We start from the raw sequence: 13,656 nt of genomic DNA on the forward strand, positions 1-13,656 counted from the left end.
CTCTGCCCCTGTGACTCTGCCCTCTCTGTCTCTGCCCTCTGTCCCTGTGACTCTGCCCTCTCTGTCCCTGTGACTCTGCCCTCTCTGTCCCTGTGGACTCTGCCCTCTCTGTCTCTGTGACTCTGCCCTCTCTGTCTCTGTGACTCTGCCCTCTCTGTCTCTGCCCCTGTGACTCTGCCCTCTCTGTCTCTGCCCCTGTGACTCTGCCCTCTGTCTCTGCCCTCTCTGTCCCTGTGACTCTGCCCTCTCTGTCTCTGTGACGCTGCCCTCTCTGTCCCTGTGACTCTGCCCTCTCTGTCCCTGTGACTCTGCCCATCTCTGTCTCTGTGACTCTGCCCTCTCTGTCCCTGTGACTCTGCCCTCTCTGTCCCTGTGACTCTGCCCTCTCTGTCCCTGTGACTCTGCCCTCTCTGTCTCTGTGACTCTGCCCTCTCTGTCCCTGTGACTCTGCCCTCTCTGTCCCTGTGACTCTGCCCTCTCTGTCCCTGTGACTCTGCCCTCTCTGTCCCTGTGACTCTGCCCTCTCTGTCTCTGTGACTCTGCCCTCTCTGTCCCTGTGACTCTGCCCTCTCTGTCCCTGTGACTCTGCCCTCTCTGTCTCTGTGACTCTGCCCTCTCTGTCCCTGTGACTCTCTGCCTTCTGTGACTGTCCTGTTTTGGGGGCCTTAGCAACTGAGCACTATGATTAGGGGAAAATTGGTTGAAAACCACTGCTCACCCCTGCCCCCCCCCCCCCCCAACCCCATTGGGATCAGCTGTGCGGCTGGACCAATCGCCACCCTAACACCCTCTAACACACACCCTCAAACCTTAATGGGATCAGCTGTGCGGTTGGACCATGCTCCACCCCACAATGTGCAGTCACAACATGGTCCCTCATTCCCTCTAGAGTGTAAGCTCTCAGGATTAGGCCCTCATTACCTCCTGTATCTGTTTGGGTTTGTCCTTATTCGTGTGTCATTGTACTTATATAATATACATAACTCTGTACCCCCCTAGTACCGCACTGCGGAATATGTTGGCACTTTATAAATAAATAATAATAACTACGTTTGTGATATTCCATCTATACAATCACACTACCCCTACTGCCCTCCGCTAAATCCACCCTCCCCCCCAGCTAAATCCCCCCTCCCCCAGCTAAATCCACCCTCCCCCCCAGCTAAATCCCCCCTCCCCCCCAGCTAAAAAGCTAATTCCACCTGCCCCTCCCCCCTCCCCCCAGCTAAATCCCAAATCCCCCCTCTCCCCGGTTAGCTAAATCCACCGGTGTTCGGCCTGGGTCACAGGCTAATAAATGCCCGTACTGCAGGATATTGGAGCCAAGGCTGGCGCTGTATGTGCTACAACGTAACTACCAGTACTTGTGTGCTTGTAAAACCCAGGACTCTGCAGTGACGTTTCTTGGCTAAATCCTGTGCTGTTTTGCAGCAAGAAGACTGATATATAAGTGCTGCACTTTTGAATGATTTAATTAGGATGAATGCACCTTTCTTGCCACTGGCTCAGGTTAACCCTCTGGCTGCTGGATCAGCCAATAGGCCGAGTACGTTTTCCAAACCTCTGAGATCAAGACGCCAGTTTGGGAGCAGTAGTCGGCTTCCAGAGCTATGTATGTATCTTTATGTATATAGCGCCGGCTGTGCACACAGCGCGTCCCAGCAGTAATACACGTGACATAACAATGTAACACATCATGGTAATAAGTAACATTAGGAAAGGGCGTCTCTGCCCCGCAGAGCTTACACTCTAAGTGGTAAGTGGGGAGAATTTACAGAGACAGCAGCAGGGGAACACACCTGGATGCATTGAGGAGGTGTACTACCAATGACTTTGTAAGTTTGTATTCGGGTATAATCTCTCTATTGAGGAGAATGAGCCACGAATCTCTCGGGCAGTCAATGGTTCCTGCTTCATCGGGACAGTCCCACCATATGGATGCAGCACGGACCCGCTTTCCCCAGAGCCGCTCCAGCATCTATCTGACGAGTTAGGCAGTAGGAGGTTTGACTAGGAGGGGGTAATACCATTAAAAAGTAATTATAAGAGTTTTCTGATATCCTCGTTGAAGTTGAGGATTTGCCGGTGAGGGCCCATACGTGGCCCCATTCTGTGATGGGCAGTGGCCCACGCGTGGCCCCATTCTGTGATGGGCAGTGGGCCCACACGTAGCCCCATCCTGTGATGGGCAGTGGCCCACACGTGCCCCATTCTGTGATGGGCAGTGGACCACACGTGGCCCCATTCTGTGATGGGCAGTGGCCCACACGTGGCCCCATACTGGGATGGGCAGGGGCCCACACGTTGCCCCATTCTGTGATGGGCAGTGGCCCACACGTGGCCACATTCTGTGATGGGCAGTGGCCCACACGTGGCCCCATTCTGTGATGGGCAGGGGCGCTCCCAGTTCTGTCTCCCATGAATCTACATAGCTTGATTTATTTTGGTAATCTGAGCCAATTAGTATTTGGTAGACGGCTGATAGGTCAGTTCAGTGCCACTTAAATTTAGGAAGATAGAGTCAAGCACAGTAGATGGGAGTAAGATTGGGTTACACTGTTTGTGCGTGACACGTGGTCTTTAACTTGATTCTAGCGCCATCATTCTCCATCATTCTGCATCATTCTCCAGCATTCTCCATCATTCTCCATCATTCTGCATCATTCTCCATCATTCTGCATCATTCTGCATCATTCTGCATCATTCTCCATCATTCTCCATCATTCTCCATCATTCTCCATCATTCTGCATCATTCTGCATCATTTCTCCATCAGGCCATTATGTTTCGCATGGATTTGTGAGAACTGTTTTAACTGATCAACAGTTAAATCAAGTACTGAATCAACTGTATTCTTTGTGAAGCGCTGAGTACACTTTTGGCGCTACATAAATAAAGAACGTACAATACAATACAATATCAGAGAATCTATGAATATTAGCCTAGGTCCATCTAGAAAAGACCTTCTATGAACGCCCGGTCTAAACTCCGGGTTGCCCAATATTGGTGCAAGTGGGGCAGGGCAAGTAGACGGAGTGGGGATTTTAGAAAATCTATCCTATATCTGGATTATTTCTGGAAGTAGAGGTGCTCTATGTCGAGGGCGTCCTAGCTCCTTACTAATCCAGTAGACGGTGTCCAGCTCAACTACTTAACCAGGGAATGTTCCCAAGGCAGCCCATAATGTGTGTGTACCATTCGCATGCCAATCAAACGACTAGAAATTGTTGTTGCTACATTGTAAGGCTGCGGTCCCAGTGCGTTCTGTAGCACGCCCTCCCAGCACGAGGGGGGGGGGGGGGGCGGCGCATGCACAGCGCTTCACTGCGGATCGCGGTTCTGGGACAGAGGGAGATTTGCGACGGGAGGGGGCGTGGTGGGGGTTTTTCAGGGGCGTGTCCATGACCTCACGTGGCTGGTTCGCCCTCATTTGCTGAACCGCAGGCGGTGGCGTGGCCACGCCTCTGTCGCAAGTTCCACATACAAAAAAATTGTACGCGAGAGAACTTGCACTAAATGTGCGCTGGCGCATGTACTTGGCCCGGATAGATTGGGGGCGGTGCTTGTGCGCACAGCGGAACGCACTGGGACCGCAGCCTAAAGCTGGAAGTCGGGAATACCTGGGCCACCTGCTGCCTTTTTGCCTTTTTATGGCTGAGGGTGGTGTCCATATTATTCCGTGGTGCAGAGTAACTGAGTACTTCAGTATTAGGTGATACCTATTTTTATTTGGACTAACAATAGATATAGAAGACAGGCTTTCGAGAGTTCAATGATATTATTCCGTATACATTTATAAATGCAGCTATGTAGGTTTTTCACAAAGTATGGTGCAAGTCTAACTGGGAGGGTCTGAAACGGGTATAACACCCTAGGTAAGACATTCATGTTAATTACTTTAATTCTTCCGAGCCACGGTATGATTAACTTATTCCATTTTTACTAGATCTCTTCTAATTTCTGCTAGTCGTTTTGGGTAATTGAGGGGATAAAGATGTTTAATCTGTGGGGTACACTCCTAGATATTTAAATTTGTATTTGTGCCATTTAAACAGGAAGTTATTCTCCATCTGGTTAACCAAGTTGTGTGGCAATGAAATGTTTAAGGCCTCTGATTTACTCATTTTGATCCTGAAATTGGAAACCATCCCAAAAGATTTTAATTCATGTAACAAGTTTGGTAATGAACTGGCTTAGTGTAATAAGCATATCGTTTGCGTATAGCGCCAGTTTGTGTTCCTAGCCGTTTATAGATATTCCAGAGATACCAGGATTTTGCCTGGTGCTTTCTGCCAGTTGTCTAATGCCAGAACGAAAAGCAGAGGGGAAAGTGGACATCCCTGTCTAGTTCCATTTTTAATGTCAAATGATTAAGAGCAGAGCTTCCCAACCCCAGTCCTCAAGGACCACTAACAGTGCAGGATTTAAGTATACCCCTGCTTGAACATAGGTGGTTCAATCAAAATGATTGGGTCACCTTTACTAATGAGAAGATAGCCTTAAAACCTGCACTGTTAGTGGTCCTTGAGGACTGGAGATGGAAACCTCTGATTGAGAGAAAGAAACGTTTATTTGAATTTTAGCCATTGGGAATGTGTATAGTGGTCTAACACAGTTGAGGGTGAATTTTTCAAATCCTATCCTCTCTAGAATCTGGAAGATGAAAGCCCAATTACTTGTGTCAAACACTGTTTCCGTGTCTATTGATAGGAGGAAAGCAGGTATTTTTCTTCTTTGGGTTAAATGTATGAGATTAATAATATTTATGGTATTATCTCTGTCTTCCCTATGTGGATTGAACCCTACTTGATCCAAATGAATTCAATTAGGTAAAAAGATATATTTATTCTATTGGCAAGGATGTTAGCAATGATTTTAAGGGCTAAATTAATAAATGAGATAGGTGTATAACTGGCCCAGTTGAGCAGGTCTTTTTCTGGGTTGAGGATAACTGTAATATGGGCCCATAAAGTTTGTGTAGGAAATATGTCTCCCTTTCGAATGACATTAAACGTTTTTGACATACGAGAGGAGAGGACATCAGAGAAGTTTTTAAATATATATATATAGGAGAAACCGCCGAGTCCCGGGCTCTCTCCAGTTGGGCTCTTCTTCAGTACCAGCACAAGTTGCTCCATTGAAATCGGCCTATCAAGGTGTAAGGCCACATTCCGGCCTAGTTATTGAATGTGTAACCTACCTAGATGTTTTGGGATACAACCCTCCTGAGAGGGGGGGGGGATGGGGTTTTCAAGCCGGAGGTTGTATAAATGAGAATAGAATGATTTAAATTCTTCCTGAATAGCATGTGGGTGTAATTGTCCCGTTATTATCTCTAATGCTGCTAATGTGGTGAGTGGCTTGTCGCTTCCTGAGCTTCTGGGCTAAGAGTCTGTCAGCTCTATCTCCTCCATTATAAGATTTCGGATTCAGCCGTAGCAGACTCTTAGCAATTTGATGATCTAATAGCGTTCTCGGTTTCCCCCGGGGGTTATTAAGTCGTGTGAGGGTGTCCTTATCCAAGCATGTTTCCCTTCCAAGATCCCAATCTGTAGCAAGAGGTCATTCATTTCTTTTGCTTTCTGCTTTTTCCTAATAGAAGCCAGGTTTATAAATTCCTCAGTAATGATGCATGGATGTGCTTCCCATATGTATGGGCACGAGGAGTCTGCAGGTGTGCGGTGTTCCACATAAAATCAGGAGCTCACGCTGAGACTGTCTGTGAATTACGGATCTTTAAGTGGGGATTCATTGAGCCTCTGATTGCAGGCGGTTTTTATGTGGGGATGAATTATACGTTAACTCTATGGGTGCGCGGTCTGACCATGTGACCAAGCGTATTTTGGTTTCTTTAATCAAATCCAGTCTCTGCCTATCTGAAAAAATAGTCCATTCTTGTATAGAAGGCATGTGGGCGAGAGTATTTCTCTCTCTCCCTCACTCACCCTGTCACGCTTACACCCCCACCTCACTCTTACACCCCCACCTCTCCCCCTCCTGCTCAATCATTCCCCCCTCTTCCCCCTCCCTCTCTCGCACACTCTCCGCCCTCCTCTCACTCAATGCCCCTCCCTCTCAAATCCTACTGTCTTCACACTGAATCCTCCCTTTTCACACTCAATCCCCCCTAACACTCAATTCCTCCCTCCCCGCACTCAATTCCCCCTTCTCACATTCAATCCCCTCTCCTCACACTTAATACCTGCTCCCCTCCTCACACTAAATATCCCCCTCCCCTTTTTACACTCAATAACCCCCTCCTCACACTCGATTTCCCCTACCTCCCATCCTCAGACTCAATCCCTCTCTTCTCACACTCAATTTCCCACCCCTCCTAATAAACTAAATAATCCCCCCCCCACACACACACACACACGTTACATTGGGGGGAGGGGGAGGGAGCCTCCGGTGCTGCACCAATTCTGAGGATGAGCCCAACATCCACAGCGGGCCGGCCCGAGACCCCCACAGCCACGAGGAGACCCCGCACCCACTAAACCACACGCCACTTCCAACATATTGTCTACCCGTGGCCGCAGGATTGGAAAAACACGTGTTTTACGGGCAGACTCCGTGTTGTCTTTCCATATAGCCGGGAATAACCGGGACATTATGGATCTGGCGGTGCTAGGGCCGTCCCCTAAAGTGGGTGGGGTGAGTTTTACCCCATCTATAAGTTCTCATTGTGTAGGGCAGGGGTGCTCAACTCCAGTCCTCAAGCCCCCTCCCAACAGGACAGGTTTTCAGGGTGTCCTTGCTTCAGCACAGGTGGCTCAATTAGTCCCAGCTTCAGCACAGGTGGCTCAATCAGAGGCTCAGTCTTCGACTACTACGCAGGCGCAGGGTTTTATCCCATCCCTCTGCACGAGCCCAAGAACAACGTTAAATTAACCCTTCACTGTTACAATAATGGACTCTTTATACGTAGAACCTACCAGACCCGGGTCAGCCAGCTCCATTCCTCAAGGGTCACCAACAGGTCAGGTGTTCGGGATATCCCTGCTTCAGCTCAGGTGGTTCAGTCTTCGGCCGAGCCACTGATTGAGCCACCTGTGCTGAAGCAGGGATATCCTGAACGCCCACCCCTGTACCAGACTGAAAACGATAACCCAGAAAACAATTGGGGTTAAACCAGGAAAAAGTGATATAGTTATTGTGAGTCGGGTGTGGAAATGGAAGTGGGGCCCCTTTGTGGCTCGGGTTTGCAGTGACGGGGCGGGGAGCTCCCGTTCAGGGTAACAGTAACAGGATCTAAATTAAGGTTTAACTGGCTCTTTACTAAGACAACAAAGAACTCTGTTTGCCTAGCAGGCACCAGGCTGGGACCGGCATCAAAATGAACTCGTACAAGAACAATTGGGCTTGAAACTGACAAACTGTAAAACCGCGCGTCAGGCGCAGTGAGGGCGTCGCAGCTGCGCATCTCAGGGGCTTCCAACCTTTTTTAGCTTAGGGAACCCTGATCCCTTAAGGGCTGTTGTTAGGGGGCTGGGCAGCTTCCTCCATCCTGATTGGCTGCTGCTGGATAATGCAGCCAATCAGGAGGAGGTGTCAGGAGCCCTGGGGGTGGGGCCAAGGAGAGGAGGAAACAGCTTGGAGCGGAGGGAGGTGAGAGGGGGGCACTAACATGGTGCATGATCAACAATAGAAAATATACTTTAGAGCAGGGGTGCGCAAACTTTTCAGTGTGCCCCCATGCCTGCTCTCCCCCCCCCCCTACTCGCGCCCCCTGCCTCCTATCCCCCTGCTGCAGAAGAAGACATTCAGCGTTTTGGAATGGCCTAGTCAATGTCCAGATCTAAACCCCATCGAAATGTTGTGGCAGGACCTGAAGCGAGCTGTCCATGCAAGGAAGCCCTCAAATGTCACCGAGCTGAAGCAGTTCTGTAAGGAGGAATGGGCCAAAATTCCTCAAACCCGATGTGAGAGACTGACCGGCAGTTACAGGAAACGCAAGGGGGCGCCACCAGGTACTGAACCTAAAGGTTCACATACGTTTTCGCACACGGATATTGAATGTTTAATCATTTGTGGACAAATAAATGTTGAAAAGTATCATGTTTGTTCAGGTAATCTTTATCTATTATTAGAAATTAGATTAAAATCTAATAACATTTTAGGTTTGAAATATGTGACAATCCTAAGAGGTTCACCACTGGCCCCTATATGTAAGAAACTCCAAGGATCAAATAATGTCTGAGGTCCTACGGCAGATAGGAAATTGGGCAGACAGGAGAGGGGGTGTGTGGGGGGGTTCTTATCTATCCGATGGAGCGGAGAAAGGCGAACAGCAGGAGTGTCATATAACTCACACCCTGAAGGCTCGGGGCCTTTGTAAATGAAAAGTAAAACGAAAACATCTAGGAAAGAAAATAAAAAGGTTTGTTGATCTGCTACAAAAAGGCATTACGTGGGACTCCCAATAACGGGATATATCATATTAAGGGCGGCTGCACCTTTATAACAAGTGCTGAGCAAAGAGAGCTAAAAGGTGGCATGTCTTATCTGCAAATGTGCTTTATTCCAGCCGCACAGCCGTGTGTGCGACATACGTGTGCTACATGTGTGTGCGACGTGTGCGATGGGAGGTATGCCGTGACTACAGAATGGGTGTAAAACACATTTGAGCTATCAGGCTTTAGTAGGGAATGTGTAATGCTTCTGCAGACGTAATTATAGGGTGATCCGTTTTTACTTTTATTTTAAGCTGAAATCAGTGTGACCCCCGGCCTGTTTTTTTACACGTCGCTGAAGCATTTGATGTTATTCATGTTTTGACAGTATAATGAATCCCTGTCTCAGACAGCTTGTAATCTCCTCTTAGACAAAAGGGTGTTATCGTAAAGATGCAATATGTCGCTGCATGGATATGATTCAGCCGGTTGTATGTATGTATATTTGTATTTATATAGCGCCAGCAAAGTGTCGTGTTGTTTAATGTAGCAGGTAGAAAAGAAGGTGACATCTTCACACCTCCTCCTCCGTGTGAGTTACAGGGAGACCCCCAGTCTGGGAGGGATACGGGGGAATTGGATGTTACACGTCAGGGATTACGTTAGCTTTCGTGTTGTAGATTTGTTGTGATAATTGTTCATAGACGATTATCTGTCTCCACCGTAGATGATATGATAGTATACAGAGATAGCATGTGTACACTTGCAGAACAGCCGTGTGTGTGGCCTGCAATGCTCTGTACACTATATCAGTATTAAGTACTCTTATGCTGGTGTATTTATTGATCTAATCTTTTGTGCTTGAGAAATGTTTGGTGTTTGTAAAGTAACTATTTCTCCATGTAATAAATATATGTATATCTTTATTTATATAGCGCTATTAATGTACATAGCGCTTCACAGTAGTAATAAACATGACAATCATATAAATAACAAATAATACAAATAACAGGTCATGGGAGTAAGTGCTTCAGACATAAACGTAACATTTTGGAAGAGGAGTCCCTTCTCCGATGAGCTTACAATCTAATTGGTAGGATGAACATACAGATACAGTAGGAGGGAGTTCTGGTAAGTGCTTCTGCAGGCGGCCAAGCTTTATGCATCATTTGTATAGTATTAGCCACGGTGCTACTCATATGCTTCGTTAAGCAGGTGTGTTTTAAGATGGGTCTTAAAGGTGGATAGAGAGGGTGCTAGTCGGGTATTGAGGGGAAGGGCATTCCAGAGGTGTGGGGCAGTCAGTAAGAAGGGTTTAAGGCGGGAGAGGGCTTTAGATTCAAAGGGGGTAGAGAGATGACATCCTTGAGCAGAACGCAAGAGTCAGGATGGTGCATAGCTAGAAATTATATTATATTATATATTCTTTTGGTCCAGAACCCCAGAATGTGGCAACTACAATTTAATGTAAAAACGAGTAATGTAAAGAGTAATGCACTCAGCACACAGAAACCCAACGGCACAATACAGGGTTAATGGTACTATACAGGAAATCGTTTTATTCGGTATCTCCAGTTTGTGCTGCAAACAAAGAGCATCAGATATAAATATAAATATAAGGCTTATCACGCATTTCCATAGCTGAAGAAGAAACAGGCCTGGACAGCGCTGAACACTGTAATCTCATCAATAGAGTGTCAGTTCCTCCGCACCTTGGGCAAGTAACTTTACCTCCCCAAAATTAGATTATAAGATCCACGGGTCAGGGTCTCATGTCTGCAAAAATCCTATGTACAGCGCTGCTTGCAATGTTGTCACTATACAGGGTGTTCATGTTACAGGTCCCCCTGGCAGCCAAGGGGTTAATATCTTAATTATTTTAAGATCCCATCAATCTTTCGCCCTTAACCCCTTCAGCGATGGGAGGAATAAGGAGGTGGGTACAGACACAGTTTGTGCTGAATCATTTACTTGAATGATCTTTTAGATAAGTCACATATGATTTTCCTTATTGCTATAATAGTTATTGCTTGGTTTATTCCTGCTCAGACTCCCTGTGCATAGTCACATTGTAGGCATGTCAGCGCAGTAACCCCCTCCCCGGTGCCCCCAGGCTGGAGATCACCCTCCCCGGGGCTCCCAGGCTGAAGATCACCCTCCCACGTGCACTGCTGCCTCTGCTTCCTTAAATAACAGCTCCTCCCTGTCTGCCTCAAACGGGGCGGGACTACAAGCAAAACAGGGAGCTGCACCCCCAGACTGACTGAGCCTGGCACAGGATTTGCACCCCCAGACTGAGTCTGGCACAGGAGCTGCACCCCCAGACTGACTGAGCCTGGCACAGGAGCTGCACCCCCAGACTGACTGAGCCTGGCACAGGAGCTGCACCCCCAGACTGACTGAGCCTGGCACAGGAGCTGCACCCCCATACTTAGCCGAGCCTGGCACAGGAGCTGCACCCCCATACTTAGCTGAGTCTGGCACAGGAGCTGCTCCCCCATACTTAGCTGAGTCTGGCACAGGAGTTGCACCCCCATACTGAGTGGCACAGGAGCTGCTCCCCCATACTTAGCTGAGACTGGCACAGGAGTTGCACCCCCATACTGAGTCTGGCACAGGAGCTGCACCCCCATACTGAGTCTGGCACAGGAGCTGCACCCCTATACTTAGCTGAGTCTGGCACAGGAGCTGCTCCCCCATACTTAGCTGAGACTGGCACAGGAGTTGCACCCCCATACTGAGTCTGGCACAGGAGCTGCACCCCCAGAATGAGCCGAGTCTGGCACAGGAGCTGCACCCCCATACTGAGTCTGGTACAGGAGCTGAACCCCCATACTGAGTGGCACATGAGCTGCACCCCCATACTTAGCTGAGCCTGATACAGGAGACACCAAAAATGACCCCCCCCTTCCCTTAAATGCCACCCCCCCCTTCCCTTAAATGCCACCCCCCTTCCCTTAAATGCCACCCCCCCTTCCAAGGGGGGGTGGCATTTAAGGGAAGGGGGGTGGCATTTAAGGGAAGGGGGGGGTGGCATTTAAGGGAAGGGGGGGTGGCATTTAAGGGAAGGGGGGGGGTCATTTTTGGTGTCTAAGGGGCCTATGCAGAGAGCAGCGCAAGAATAAATTGGAGAGTTTAAGAAAAAGTAGCTTTAATGGAGAGTTTTATTCTCCATATGCAGAAATGGGCGAAATCCGCTATTTTTAGCATTACTGCATGTGGAGAATTGTAAATGAGGAGATGCGCGCAGCTGAAAGGGAGAAAAAAAAATCGCGCATTTTTTTTTCCCTATAGCCGGCGAGCTCCTGCTTCTTGCCAACTTTAGTTGGCGGAGAAAATTGGAGAAAATCGCGCCAAAAACAGCCGCTAGATGGTGAGTGCGCCTTTCTGAATTCGGATATTTTTCAGACTGGCGAGATGTAGTTTCTCGCCAGCCGCGCGGCGAGATTTTCAAATAGAAAAAAAAATGGCGCTTTTTTCCTAACTCGCTGTTTTTAGCGCGATTTTCTCCGGAAAATGGCGAGATTGCAAATAGCGCTGCTCTCTGCATGAGGCCCTAAGTCTGATAAGAAAATATATTTATAGGTTCGTTATAAATAGAGACAGTTGGGCTAATGAGCACACTGGGAGAGCCCTGCGCTGTCCTGCCCGAACCTTGCTGGCTCACTAATTACTCGGGATAGACCGAGTCAGCCCAATGTCTCATCCCAATAAATGTTCTGTATTGCAAACACACAGAACTGCACAGAACCCAAAGTGTAATCAGAGCAGGTCAAGCACAGAACTGCACAGAACCCAAAGTGTAATCATAGCAGGTCAAGCACAGAACCCAAAGTGTAATCATAGCAGGTCAAGCACAGAACCCAAAGTGTAATCATAGCAGGTCAAACACAGAACCCAAAGTGTAATCATAGCAGGTCAAGCACAGAACCCAAAGTGTAATCATAGCAGGTCAAGCACAGAACCCAAAGTGTAATCATAGCAGGTCAAGCACAGAACCCAAAGTGTAATCATAGCAGGTCAAGCACAGAACCCAAAGTGTAATCATAGCAGGTCAAGCACAGAACCCAAAGTGTAATCATAGCAGGTCAAGCACAGAACCCAAAGTGTAATCATAGCAGGTCAAACACAGAACTGCACAGAACCCAAAGTGTAATCATAGCAGGTCAAGCACAGAACCCAAAGTGTAATCATAGCAGGTCAAACACAGAACCCAAAGTGTAATCATAGCAGGTCAAGCACAGAACCCAAAGTGTAATCATAGCAGGTCAAACACAGAACTGCACAGAACCCAAAGTGTAATCATAGCAGGTCAAGCACAGAACCCAAAGTGTAATCATAGCAGGTCAAACACAGAACCCAAAGTGTAATCATAGCAGGTCAAGCACAGAACCCAAAGTGTAATCATAGCAGGTCAAGCACAGAACCCAAAGTGTAATCATAGCAGGTCAAACACAGAACCCAAAGTGTAATCATAGCAGGTCAAGCACAGAACCCAAAGTGTAATCATAGCAGGTCAAACACAGAACTGCACAGAACCCAAAGTGTAATCATAGCAGGTCAAGCACAGAACCCAAAGTGTAATCATAGCAGGTCAAACACAGAACCCAAAGTGTAATCATAGCAGGTCAAGCACAGAACCCAAAGTGTAATCATAGCAGGTCAAGCACAGAACCCAAAGTGTAATCATAGCAGGTCAAACACAGAACCCAAAGTGTAATCATAGCAGGTCAAGCACAGAACCCAAAGTGTAATCATAGCAGGTCAAGCACAGAACCCAAAGTGTAATCATAGCAGGTCAAGCACAGAACCCAAAGTGTAATCATAGCAGGTCAAGCACAGAACCCAAAGTGTAATCATAGCAGGTCAAGCACAGAACCCAAAGTGTAATCATAGCAGGTCAAACACAGAACTGCACAGAACCCAAAGTGTAATCATAGCAGGTCAAGCACAGAACCCAAAGTGTAATCATAGCAGGTCAAACACAGAACCCAAAGTGTAATCATAGCAGGTCAAGCACAGAACCCAAAGTGTAATCATAGCAGGTCAAGCACAGAACCCAAAGTGTAATCATAGCAGGTCAAACACAGAACCCAAAGTGTAATCATAGCAGGTCAAGCACAGAACCCAAAGTGTAATCATAGCAGGTCAAACACAGAACTGCACAGAACCCAAAGTGTAATCATAGCAGGTCAAGCACAGAACCCAAAGTGTAATCATAGCAGGTCAAACACAGAACCCAAAGTGTAATCATAGCAGGTCAA

This window comes from Ascaphus truei, chromosome 16 (genome assembly GCF_040206685.1).
Source record: "Ascaphus truei isolate aAscTru1 chromosome 16, aAscTru1.hap1, whole genome shotgun sequence".
NCBI classification, from domain to species: Eukaryota; Metazoa; Chordata; class Amphibia; order Anura; family Ascaphidae; genus Ascaphus; species Ascaphus truei.